This window comes from Homarus americanus, unplaced genomic scaffold (genome assembly GCF_018991925.1).
Source record: "Homarus americanus isolate GMGI-L3 unplaced genomic scaffold, GMGI_Hamer_2.0 scaffold19318, whole genome shotgun sequence".
NCBI lineage: Eukaryota > Metazoa > Arthropoda > Malacostraca > Decapoda > Nephropidae > Homarus > Homarus americanus.
In genome coordinates, this window is record NW_024732238.1 from 5,758,682 (window position 1) to 5,772,385 (window position 13,704).

The following is a 13,704-nucleotide window of genomic DNA, read 5'->3' on the forward strand; positions in this document are numbered from 1 at the left end:
TGGATAAATGAATAACAGGGGCCTGGTAATGTGGGTAACAGAGAGGCACTATGAGTCACCACTGGCAAGCTAACCTACGTACGTGTGTGTGTGTGTGTGTGTGTGTGTGGACGTACGCACATGAACACTTCGACCACAACAAACACATTATTCACTTTCAAAGCACCAAGTTCATTATCCTGGCCATGTACGGAAACTTGTATCTGAACCTGGAGTTAATTTTTCAACCTTTATTTTGGTCTTGTAGTTATCTGATAAACTTCTGTCAAGGTTGAGAGAGCCAGCCAGAGAGCGCCCCGACCCGTCACCATCACACACACCGGCCAAGGGATAACTGACTCAAACTGACTAAACTGTTTTCATGTTGATGCTGATGCCAACGGTCCTCTCCCTCTCCCCTCCCCCTTTACCCCCCTCCTCTCCCGTCCGTTAACGTCCCAGCATAACTACCTTGTGAATCACTACGCACCCACGCCCACACGCCCGCGCCCACACGCACATGCCCGACTACCGCAGCACAAAGAGCAACAACACGCGCGAACCACAAACAGGATGTGTGTGTGTGTGTGTGTGTCCTATACTTGGGTACTGTACAAGCAGGGGTCCCAGAGGTTTCAAAATGGTGTTGTTTTTACCCTTAGTGGAAATACGAGACGGTGCCGTAACTGGTTCACTCCAACAGCGACACAAAGACGAATAGAAGTGTCGTCCAGATTGCACCGACACCAGACCATCGCACGATTAGATACACACACATCCTGAGTAGATTTTAAAAATTCAACCCGCGACCTTTTGGGGCGAATCTGGACCCCCTGCCACGCTGCCTCCCCCTCCTCTCCGTGAAGTATACTGTTTACACTTCGAATATACACGTGACACACTCTCTCTCTCTCTCTCTCTTACAATCGCTACATGTGAGTGACCCATTACCACCCACTGCACGTTATCTCGACACCTCATAGCCAGCCAATACCCCGTGCAAACAGGCATACAACCTAACACTGTCTACACCTTGTTTACACCCTCCACACTAGCACCCGACTGACTGCTTGGCGACACATAAATCTCTTCCTCCTTGGCTTACGTCTACACCTCGTGACACTGATATGACAAACACTGAGTCTAACACCCTTGGATACACTACACCTCTACGTTACACCCTCTTGTCACCACCAATACTGACCTTTAAAACTACACCTATACACTGTCTCGTCACACTGCCAACACCGATACACTGACTGCTTGGCGACACTCAGCTATCACAATACTCTAGCAGGCGCCTTCCTGACAGTGAGATAAAATGAGAGAGTGAGAGAGAATGAGTGAGAGGGCGTGAGAGTCCGTCTGGTTGCTGCCTCACCTCATTCACTTCCACGAATGAGGGGAATCTGGGGGGTTTACTGCTGTAGGAGGCAAGATTGCTTCATGTGTCTGGGGGAGGAGGAGATATGGGGGGAGGAGGGCATGGGGGTGAGAAAGAGGAGGGGGAGGGGAGTGAGGGAGGGAGCAGGAATAGTAGTGGACAGGATGGGAGTAGTGGAGGGATGGTTAGGGAGAGGGGGAAAGGGAGAGGAAAGGGAGGAGGGCTGAGGGAGACTAGAGTTACTGGAGACATCTCACTGATCCCTGCACTCCCGACTCCTCACATACTCCTCCTCCTCTATCACCACTACCACCAGCTCTACACCCACCCACCCACCCACCCCACCCACACACACACACCCACACACACACACACACACACACACACACACACACACACACACACACACACACACACACACACCCACCCACCCACCCACCACACACACACACACACACACCCACACACACACACACACACAGTTAACCCTCATGTCGGACAGAAGTACAATAACACCGTCCTATGTCGTATCTCCAAAGCCATCCAGTTATATAAATTCTTAGAGCCCCAGTTATATACATTCTTAGAGCTCCAGTTATATACATTCTTAGAGCCCCAGTTATATACATTCTCAGAGCTCCAGTTATATACATTCTCAGAGCCCCAGTTATATACATTCTCAGAGCCCCAGTTATATACATTCTCAGAGCTCCAGTTATATACATTCTTAGAGCCCCAGTTATATACATTCTCAGAGCTCCAGTTATATACATTCTCAGAGCCCCAGACATATACATTCTTAGAGCCCCAGTTATATACATTCTCAGAGCTCCAGTTATATACATTCTCAGAGCTCCAGTTATATACATTCTCAGAGGTCCAGTAAATAAGCATATCTCTTGACCGGTAAATAAGCCTCTTTCGACCGGTTTTTTTAGGGGGGAGTGGACGGCCGCCAGCCAACACCTTCCTGGAGGAGGCGACGACGACGAAGGGACGACAAGTTGAACACGTTAATATAGGATTGATGCCCAGCGATAATTCTGCTCCCATAAAAGGATAGGGAGAGCTGACGACCTATTCTTAAACAACCTGTCCGTCCACACACTCTCTCTCTCTCTCTCTCACCTTTTTGCTCTAACCCTCTCACTTCTATCTCTCCCTTTCCCTCTTTTTTCCTTCACTCTCCATCTCCCCTCACCTTTTTCCATCTCTCTCCCTCTCCTCCTCTCCCCCTCTCTTCTTCTACTCGTTTCCCTCCTCTCTCCTCACCTTTTCTAGTCTCTCTCCCTCTCTTCCTCTCTTCTTCTCACACCCTTTCCCCTTCCCCCCTCTCTTTCCCTTCCCCCTTTCCTTCTCTCCCTCTCGTTTTCATAAATTTTTCCCTCTCTCTCCCTCTCCTCCAAGTCACCCTCTCTTACCCTAGCTCAACCTTAATGATCATATCTGGGGTAAAGGTGTGGCCAGGTGTGTAATGAGTGGCAGGTGTGTAATAAGTGACAGGTGTGTAATGGGTGACAGGTGTGTAATGAGTAGCAGGTGTGTAATGAGTGACAGGTGTGTAATGAGTAGCAGGTGTGTAATGAGTGACAGATGTGTAATGCGTGACAGATGTGTAATGCGTGGCAGGTGTTTAATAAGTGGCAGGTGGACGCAGGTACAGGGAAACAAAGTCGATGGTTGTCTTGTGTTCCCTGGCTGTGTTCCTTGACTGTTGTGTTCCCTGGCAGTGTTCCTTGGCTGTGTTCCTTGACTGTGTTCCCTGGCTGTGTTCCTCGACTGTTGTGTTCCCTGGCAGTGTTCCTTGACTGTGTTCCCTGGCAGTGTTCCTTGACTGTGTTCCCTGGCTGTGTTCCTTGACTGTTGTGTTCTATGCTCCCATTACCCCCATCACCAACCCATCACCCCCCCCCACACACACACTTACGTAAAGGAACGCTGTACTACGCAGTGCCACATACGCTTATTATTACGCACTACAGATAACTCTCCTCATTACCTATATTATACGAAAATCACAAAGGTTATCATACCAAGCAAGAATATAATATAAACATCGTGTATACATTGGTGTGTGTGTGTGTGTGTGTGTGTGTGTGTGTGTGTGTCCCTCGCTCGACTTGATCCACGTAATCACTCAGCCGTTGGAGCACATACTAACTACACCCCCCACCCCCTCTCTTCTCCACTACCCCCCCACCCCCTCTCTTCTCCACTACCCCCTCCTCCCTCTCACACCACCTCCTCTCTCTCACTCTACCTTCTGCTATTCTCCAAAGGGGCGAGGGAGGAAAAGGAGAGGAAGAAGAAAAGGGGGATATGAAGGGGGAAGGAAAAAGGGGGGAAAGGAAAAAGGTGGAAAAAAGGGAAAGGGAAGAAAAGAGAGAAGGAGAGGAGGGAAGGAGAGAGAGAGAAAGGGGGAGAGGAAAGGTGGAAGAGAAAAGGGGCGAGGAGGAAAGAGGGAGAGAGAAAAGGGGGATATGAAGGGGGGCAGAAGGAGAGAGAAAGGGGGAGAGGAAAGGTGGGAGAGAAAAGGGGAGAGGAGGAAAGGGGGAGAGCAAACAGAACCATGTGGACTAGCTGTTATTTATTTACAAACGGTACACAGAAAAGGGAATGAATGACAGATCAAAATATAGAAGAAAATGGGTCTGGTTACCTACACTACAACACACTTTGACCCTTGACCTGTAACTTGACCTTGACACTTGAGAGATAGGTTTGGTTTACTCCCCTCTCACTCCTAGTTCTTGGCCGTCCTCTCACTCGTTATCTCTCTTCTCTCACTCGTTATCTCCCTTCTGTCTCCATTCTCTCCTTACTCTCAATCATTATCTCCCTTCTCTCGCCCACAACATTATGCCAAATACAAAAAATAACTTTGAATGGTGTCTGTCTGTCTGTCTGTCTGTCTGTCTCTCTCTTACAGACCCTGGGGTTATACATACCACGGAGGTCACTAACACACACACACCCCTAACATACCTCTCTCTCTCTCTCTCTCTCTCTCTCTCTCATGCGGGGTCAAAAGGGGTCAGGTACCGCCCGCAGCCACCCCCTCCCCCACAGGTGAACCACCGGGGAAGTGTCAGCAAGAGCCCCCCCCTCCCCCACATAAGGTCTGAGTAGGAGAACTTTCGCCCAGCCACTTCACCGTGTTGCCCCCAATAAGGCTAGAATCAGCACACACACACACACACACACACACACACACACACACACACACACACACACACACACACACACACACACACACACACACACACACACACACACACACACCTAACCTTTACAACTCTCCGTGGGTTGTTCGATCCTTACAGCCAGACAATATGCCAGGTCAGGTAGGCGTATAGTGAACCAACAGGCGGTCCTTTATCTACGCTATATACGCCGGCACGCACAGGTAGGTAACACGACACCTGGGCGTATGAGGGAGGGAGAGAGGGAGGGGATCAAGTGACAGGTTGACTCAGGTGACAGTCAAGGGTAAAGACAGGTGAATCAGGGGTGGGTAATAACCAGGTGAGAGACAGGTGAGGGTGGGGGGGCTCAGGTGACTCCTGGGAAGAGTGTAGGTGAGGTAAATGAACGACATATCCACTTCCTACACCAACACCACACCACACAACACCATACCACACCAACACCACACCAGTAGGAACTTCCGACTTCTGGGGGGGCTGACCAATAAACCACACTACCACGACACATACACAGTCAGAACACGTAGCTGCTGGGTAATAACGAGCCTTCCCTAAACACACACCACCTGCCCCCCACTCCTAGCTGGGTAGAGAGGGGGTCGGGGGAAGGTCGGAGGGTTTGGTCGGGAGGATTGGTCGGGGTAGAGGAAGAGAATTACAGGAATACTGATTTTTTTTTTCAGGGTAAATAATTGAAAGCCCAGAGAACAATGAAACTCCCAACACACAAAATATGAACAGTGTGGTCGGGTTAGGTTAGGTTCCTTAAAGGTGAATTATCAACTTACACCTGAGTTCCTACAATAAATCATTCGAAAAGAAGAATCAATTTAGCGACAGGTGAGGTGGAGGAGTTTCAGGTACAAGTGTTTCATATTTAGGTCAAGACACTTCAGGGATACTATCAGTCTGCCACTTAACCTCACCTCACCTCACCTCACCTAACCTAACTGCCAGTACTGAGGAGATGATCTGAGCATAGTAAGAGTCTGGGACAACACGAGAAGTTAGAGGTGAGGTAGAAGTGTGAGGTAGAGGTGAGGTCAGGGGTGTGAGGGGTGAGGTAGGGGTGTGAGGTGAGGGTAGGGGTGTGAGGTGAGGATTACATGGGGAAGAGGCAGGATGCATGTGTTGGGTAAGTGTTTTGGGGAGTGATGGGGTCTACAGATGCTGGGGGGGGGGTGAGGGGATGCGAAAGTTGGGGAGGGAGGGGGCAGGGGAAGGGTCGAGAGTTGGAGGTGAGTGACGGTGGGTGAGATGTAATGGGACAGAGCAGTTCCACTATCCTCCCCATCCTCCCTAATCCCCAGGGAACCCACCCACCCACCCACCCCTCACCACCACAAACCAGGTCCTACCACCAGCCTCACCCACCCACCCACCTACCACTACCCACTTTAAAAACCACCCATCAACCACCATCAACCAACATCCACCCATCAACCACCATCCACCCATCAACCACCATCCACCCATCAACCAACATCCACCCATCAACCACCATCCACCACCACTCACCCAGGTCAAAAGGTAGACACACTCATTCACACAACCAACATGGCTACCGTCAGACACCAGCCAGCCAACACTACTAAAATTACACTCCACACAAAGACAATCAAACTACCACAATCTAACAAAAGACTTATAAAAAAAATACCCGTCTAGAATTAACCACAGGTCTTATGGGTAATATTAAGACTCGGCGATAAATGTAGTGTTTATACATAAAGAAGTAAACAAATAACTCCTTCCCATCCAGGTGCGTGACTAACACACTCAACTGCATAGAGCCAACCCCCTCCCACACCCCTTCCCGCCTGTCCTGACCTAATCGATGGATGGATATTGTGTGTGAGGGATTAACCGCGGCCAATAACCTTCGTCCCTTTGTGTTTGTTTTGACCAGACAGGATGGATAATGTGTAAAGGTCAATCCCCCTCCCCCTCCCCTCCACTGAAATTGTGTGTGTGGGGGGGGAGGGGAGGGGGTGTCGAGGTGTGGAATGTAGGAAAAGTGGCACTAATGAGGTGTGTCAGTCTTCACCTCAGTGCCAAGAATGGTTAATGACACTGCCGCTAGAGGGGACGTAGATAAACACACATATGTACTTGGTCTTAAGCTCCGTCAAGGTCTCTCTCACACCTCACCTCTCGCCCTCTCCCCACACACACACAAGCATTCAAACTTATTCTTGACGTCTAGTATTGTGGCTATGACGCAGGGAGGTTAATCGATTCATAAAACACACACACACACATACGTGCTCCGTCTGCCTCATACAATATACATACATACATACGCCACTACCAATATCACTACTACCACCATTATTGCCACCACTTCCAACATTACTACCACAACGACGACCACCAATATACTGCACAACCCACTTCTAACTACCTACCCACAATCGTCACCCAACCACCACTATCACTAACACCATCACCATCACACCACTACCACAATGTCACCACCACGATCTACCTACCACCACCACCACCACCACCACCACCACCACACCACCACCACTATCACCACCATCACCACTCAGACAGTATGACGCTACCTACCGCTCTGAGTCTCTGATAATTACAACTTGGTCTAAATTTATCACCAATAATGAACGTTTTATCAGCAGTTGGCCTTATAAGGTAGATAAGCTCGCGGGGGGTGTCAGGAGGTAGTATGAGGGGGTAGTATAAGGTGATTAAAGGGGTAGTACCAAGGGGGTAGTATCAGGGGGTAGGTAGGATCAGGGGTAGTATTAGGGGGTAGGTAGGATCAGGGGTAGTATTAGGGGGTAGGTAGGTAGGATAAGGGGAGCACTATTATTGCGTGTGAGTCAGTGGATGAACAACAACACGCTCGAGAGCTGTACGGGCATCGTGCCATCAGTCTGCACCGGTAAACATGCCCGCAGGCACGCACGCACACTCTCTATCGCGTACGCATAGGCGCAGGTAAGTAAGTATGTATGTATGTAGGAGATGCGCGAAGGTGTTCATACATACATACATACATACATACATACATACATACATACTGTACATACACACGCCCCCTCCTCCACACACACAAAAATCAGTACACAATACAAGCTTCCAGTAGACTTCATCTCACACAGCAGCGCCCGGCAGAAAAAACCCTAATGAGGCAGGTGTGTGTGTGTGTGTGTGGAAGGTATAATGAGGGGCGTACACCTGGGCGAGGGCCAAGGTGGAGGCCTACTCCTGGAGGACACACACACACACGACCATCTCCACACATACCAAACATACCAGGAACAGTACCACACCTACACCTACGTCATTACCATTTACACTCCCGCGTCACTATCCACGCACACCAACACCACCACCCAGACCCACACCAACACCTATACCCAGACCCAAACCTACACCCACGCCCACACCTCCACCCACACCCATTAACGAACATCAAATACATTCTTTCACTCACGAAGAGGAGGGAGGGAGGGAGGGAGTACCTGGACTGGAGCCAAACAGGTGTTCAGCGTGGAGCAGCGTCAGCGGACAACAGAACTACGCACCTGAAAATGATGCAACACCCACCCACCCACCCACCCACATACCCAAACTTGACCTCCATCCCTTTGTCATCATCCTCACTACCTGTCGTCATCATCACCTACCACAACCACTAACACCATCTACCACCATCACCAGCTACCACAATTACTAACACCATCTACCACAACCATAAGCTACCACAACCACTAACACCATCTACCACCATCACCAGCTACCACAATCACTAACACCATCTACCACAACCACTAACACCATCTACCACCATCACCAGCTACCACAATCACTAACACCATCTACCACCATCACCAGCTACCACAACCACTAACACCATCACCAGCTAACACCATCACCAGCTACCACAAGGTCAACGATAACAACCGCCAACACACCTCTATGTTTATCCCTTTTCTCATCCATAAATCATTCCAGCATTATAATATCCATCTACCCACATCATTCAACATCCCATCCTTAAGCCCCTCATCCTCCCCTAAGCTCCCCCATCCACCTCCTCATTACTTTCAAGCAACTATCCACCCCCTTCATTAATCCACCCACCCCCTCATTAATCCACCCACCCCCTCATTAATCCACCCCATCCACCTCATCATACAGCATCCTCCTGTGACAGTATTTACCCATCCAATTTCACCACGAACGACCCACACAAAGCCACATACTTTCAACAGTTGGTGCAGCTGCGTCAAGAGGTCAGTAGCACAGAACTGGGTGGTCGGGGGGAGGGAGAGAATGATAATTGGCAATAACGGGAGGAGGTAGGAGGAGGAGGAGGAGAGAGGGGAGGGAGGGAGGATGGAGGAGGAGGAGGAGAGAGGGAGGATGGAGAGAGGGAGGAGAGAGGTAGAGGGAGATAGGAGGTAGGAGGAGAGGTCGGCCGTGTTGTTGGCTCAGGTCAGTACAGTAGCACCAGTGATTGACCTCGTCTGCTCCTACTAACTCTCTCTCTCTCTCTCCCCTCTAAGTCCCCCGCACCTGCAGGAGGGGGATCTGACACCAGCCCCCCACCACCACCACACTACCCGGTATTTTCCCGTTCATTAGTGGCACTCAATCTGGTGTCAGCTGGTGGTGGTGGGACTGGGTGGTGGTGGGTGGGGGACTGGGTGGAGGGTGGTGGTGGTGGGGGGATCATCCATAATACAACAGCCGGGTGGGGGACTGGATGGAGGGTGGTGGTGGGGGCATCATCCATAATACAACAGCCTTCTCCTTGTCAGTAGCAAGAGCACCCACCACCCGCCGCCTCCTGCTACTGTGTCTATCAGGAGGAAGGGGACCCACTCGACTAAGGGTGGCTCGAGGGTCCTAAGTCCAAAAAAGACCCTCAAAAAGTCCAGTCGTCTCAAAGAACCTCCAGGTGATGTGTTGTGTCCATCCTTAACCACCACCACCACCATCATCCCTACCACCAACACCACCACCACTACCACCACCATCACTACCACCACCATCATCCCTACCACCACCACCACCATCACCACTACCACCACCACCACTACTACTACCACCACCACCACCACTACCACCATCACCACCATTCTCCTACTTCAGGTTTAATGTTAAAGATGACGAGTACCTATGTGGTGCCTCTCACTTCCCTCACCCAGCCATGATCTCCCTCAGTACTCTCATCTTTCCCTCACCTGATCCTTCCCTCACCTGACCCTTCACTTAAATGATCATTCCCTCACACCCCTCATCCTTCATTCACTCACTGATCCTTCCCTCACCTGATCCTTCCCTCACCTCACCCACTGGGAATTGCCTTGGGAAATCCTGGCATTTTGTCCGCCTTGGGAATTACACTGGTAAGGTTTCATCCGCTGGGAAATTGCCAAGTGGGAATTTTGACAACTGGGAAATTGCCTGGCGTTATTTTTGTCCTGTGGGAAACTGTCTATGTGACTCTTTTTCCGACAGTAAGTGAGACTAGTGGGATTTTGTCCGGGTCTGTTGGTCAATATAGGTCCACAGTATAAGTTTATTCTTGATGGTGTTAACTTTCTTATCCTTCCGGGGCCGTATGTATGTATGTATGTATGTATATATTTATGTATGTATGTATGTATGTATGTATGTACGTTACGTAACACCGCCACTGACGTCAGATCATTAGTTAACATGATGATCACGTTGCTCAAGTGTGGACAGGTATGTGGTCGCGCGCGTGCGTGCGCGCGTGCGTGTGCGTGTGTGTGTGTGTGTAGACAACCACACTCACATGACAAAACTGATTATCATCTTTCCACACAAGTCAGGGTCACTCACCCACTCACTTACTCAATGTGTGTGTGTGTTTGTGTGTGTGTGTACCTTATCTACCCCACAATACCCCCACAACCCCCCTCCCCCACAGCTGTCGAAAGGCGTTTAGTTATTCCCCCATCCCCACTCACCCCCCACGTCTCTCTCTCCCTCTCGCCCACACAGTCTCGCGCCGTCACAAAGACTCCCACACGCCCACTCTTCATGCAGGGGATAAACTAATATTCTGCCATGGCACTGACGAGGAGGTGGCACTGACGAAGAGGAGAGGTGGCACTGACGAGGGGGGAAGAGAGGTGGCACTGACGAAGAGTAGGTGGAGGAGAGGTGGCACCGCCAGACCTAGTGCCATATCAGCACCAACGAGGCTGTATTAAGCCGGTATTACGCCACTCTGGGGGTCATATTAACAAGCACACAGCTGCCCAAGGTCATCACACACACACACACACACCTCTGAGAGAGAGAGAGAGAGAGAGAGAGAGAGACCCTCCCTCACCACCACACAACACACACTGATCAATCAATACAGCGCCACACACACAAACACACGCACACACAGACACACACACACTGGAAAATTCTGAAAGCATGTATGTGTTCAAATACAAAATGTAGGTCAGTTCTTTCATGCGGCGCGGCTCTGGAACGGAGAGGAGAGAGAGAGAGGATGGAGATAAAGGAGAGAGAGAGAGAGAGAGAGAGAGAGAGAGAGAGAGAGGCCAAGTTTTTTCTCTCTCTCTCTCTCAATTGTTTATTATTTTTCATTATTTCACTCAGTCTCCCTTTTTAGACGTTTTCTGTCCTTAAACGTGAGAAAATGTGCATAATAATAATAATAATAATAATAATAATAATAAACAAACACCGTATCAGAGAAACCACAAAAAATCCCAAGTTATGAATCAAGGCAATTTTATCCCATCATCATCATCATCATCATCATCATCATCATCATTATTATTATTATTTTCCCTCAAGAGAAATCGCGGAGTTGACTAACGAGAGAGTGCGTATATGCGTCTTTAGGATCTCACTGACACATATACGCAGTGGGATAGCATTGTATTATCTTCACCTCCAGTTATACGCTCAGAGAAACGTAATTATCCGGTGTGAAATCCTGTGCGTATTTGGGTAATTAGCTGTTCTTAATCGAACCTAATTTACGCAAGGATGAATGCAATTAACCGGTGGTCCAAAACCTGCGTATTTGATTAATTAACCTATCTTACCTATATAATACTCGCGCGTAGGACGAATGCGTATTAATCAGGGCGTGTCTTAGATGCGTATTTGGGTAATTAGCATTTACCTACAATTAATCTATCCTCTAAGTATACGCACGGACGGAGGCCATTAGTCTGCGGTGAGTCCTGTGCGTATATATGAATAATTAGTCTCAAATAATGTTCCCTAATATACGCAACGATGAAAGTAATTACGCGGCGATTAATTCTATGCGTACAGAGTATAATTGACCTACACGATTAACATACGGAAGAGAAGTTGAAAGAACCCGGGAAATACAGACCAGAGTATAGCGTATTCTGGGCGTATACGCGTAAGTCAGTGGAGTATACACCATTACGCATCATCATCATACACCATGGAAGCCCACAGCCGCTACTATACACGAGACAATACCAATAGCATACACAATTATACACGTGTTAGCATTCATACGTATACACCAATAGTATTAACCTCTATCCTGTATACAGTTTATATATTTATACACAGAAGTAATAAACACAATCCTCATACACATACAATCCTTTAATACACACAGGTGGGTTAAGGTAATTAGCATACGTACGCATTAATACAATCCTTTAATATAGGCGCAGGTGGTTAGCAAACAACACCGCACCACCTGTAATCAGTCCCATCTCCTACCTGTGTTTGGGAAAGTAATTACCGTGAGGGTACTTGTTTCCAAAGGGGACCTATTATCATAAGCTACTTTCCAAGGGACCCTGCCATTATCTTACAATTCTTCTCACGGGGGCTATTGTGGCACTTTCTAGGCCACTGACTCAAGGTACTTGGAATGGGGTATTTATTGAAGGGTACTTTCCAGGGTTTTTTTTTGTCATATGGAACTTCCCTAGGGTACCCAATCATATGGTACTTCCCAGGAGTACCTTATATGGTACTTTCCATGGGTCTTTATCATAGGGTACTTTCCTAGAGTTGCTTATTATACGGTAATTTCCAGGGGGCCCTTATCATAAAGTACTTTCCTCGGGACCCTCATCATATGGTACTTTCTAGAAGGGAAGGGACACACGGCGTGCACACGGGAGCTTCACGCACGTCAGGGAAGTAAGTTTCCGCACCACTTGTAGGTCTGAGCTGGCAGTGCCCCCCCCCCTCCTGTCCATCACCACAACACAGGGGGAGGGAAACACGACAAAACTGATCACCAGGCCACACCACCGCCCACACACACCCAGCTTCCGCCCACCTCCCTCTCCACCCCCTGAGGTGAACCACGGTGGGTGCCCTAGGAGGTAGTGTGGGGGGAGGGCCTGGCAGGTGGGAGAGTCACAATACACGCGGCCTCACCCGACACTGGCTGCACACGGACTGGCCAGCGCAGGGCGGTGAGACGCGGGAGAAGGAGGAGGCATGGAGGGGCCGGGCGTGCGGGCGGGTGGGTGGGTGGCCGGCGCACTGGCTGGCCCAGCAGCAGGCAGGTTTAACAGCCAGGAGAGAGCCACTGGTCGAGGCAGCAGGGCCACCACGGTCATGGCCGAGGACCTACCCTCCCCCGCCTCCTTCCTTATTACAAATATCATTCTCAATTGTCAAAACTGATGGTTAAGTACAGCCAATATAACAACAACAACACACCAGTGGAAAGTAGCTGCTGTTCTATGACACTGTACTTTCTACAGACAAGGTAAAATAAATACTAATATACAACCAGATCTGTGCAGGTACATCACATCACCCCCCCGCCAGGTACAACACATCACCCCCACCAGGTACAGCACACACATCACCCCCCGCCGCCAGGTACAACACACACATCACCCCCCCGCGGGCACAACACACACCCACCGCGCCAGGTACAACACATCACCCCGCCAGGTACACACACACATCACCCCCGCCAGGTACAACACATCACTGTGCATCACCCCCGCCAGGTACAACATCACCCCCCGCCAGGTACAACACACATCACCCCCCGCCAGGTACAACACATCACCCCCCCCGGGTACAACACACATCACCCCCACCAGGGTACACACACATCACCCCCGCCACAAAATAAAGCTCAAT

At 49.6% G+C, this 13,704-nt stretch overlaps 1 protein-coding gene across 7 annotated transcripts in view; it reads right to left on the minus strand.

Moving 5' to 3' along the window:
• Positions 1 to 13,704, minus strand: part of LOC121868387 (cytohesin-1-like) — a 205,806-nt gene that overhangs the window by 45,407 nt on the left and 146,695 nt on the right. Inside the window, exon 1 of one of the 7 annotated variants that reach the window (XM_042368952.1) lies at positions 229 to 319. The exons of the other annotated variants lie outside the window; for them this stretch is intronic. The gene's annotated coding sequence lies outside the window, so the exon portion shown is untranslated. Of the gene's footprint in view, positions 1 to 228; positions 320 to 13,704 lie in introns of those variants that run through there. 7 annotated transcript variants of the gene reach the window in all.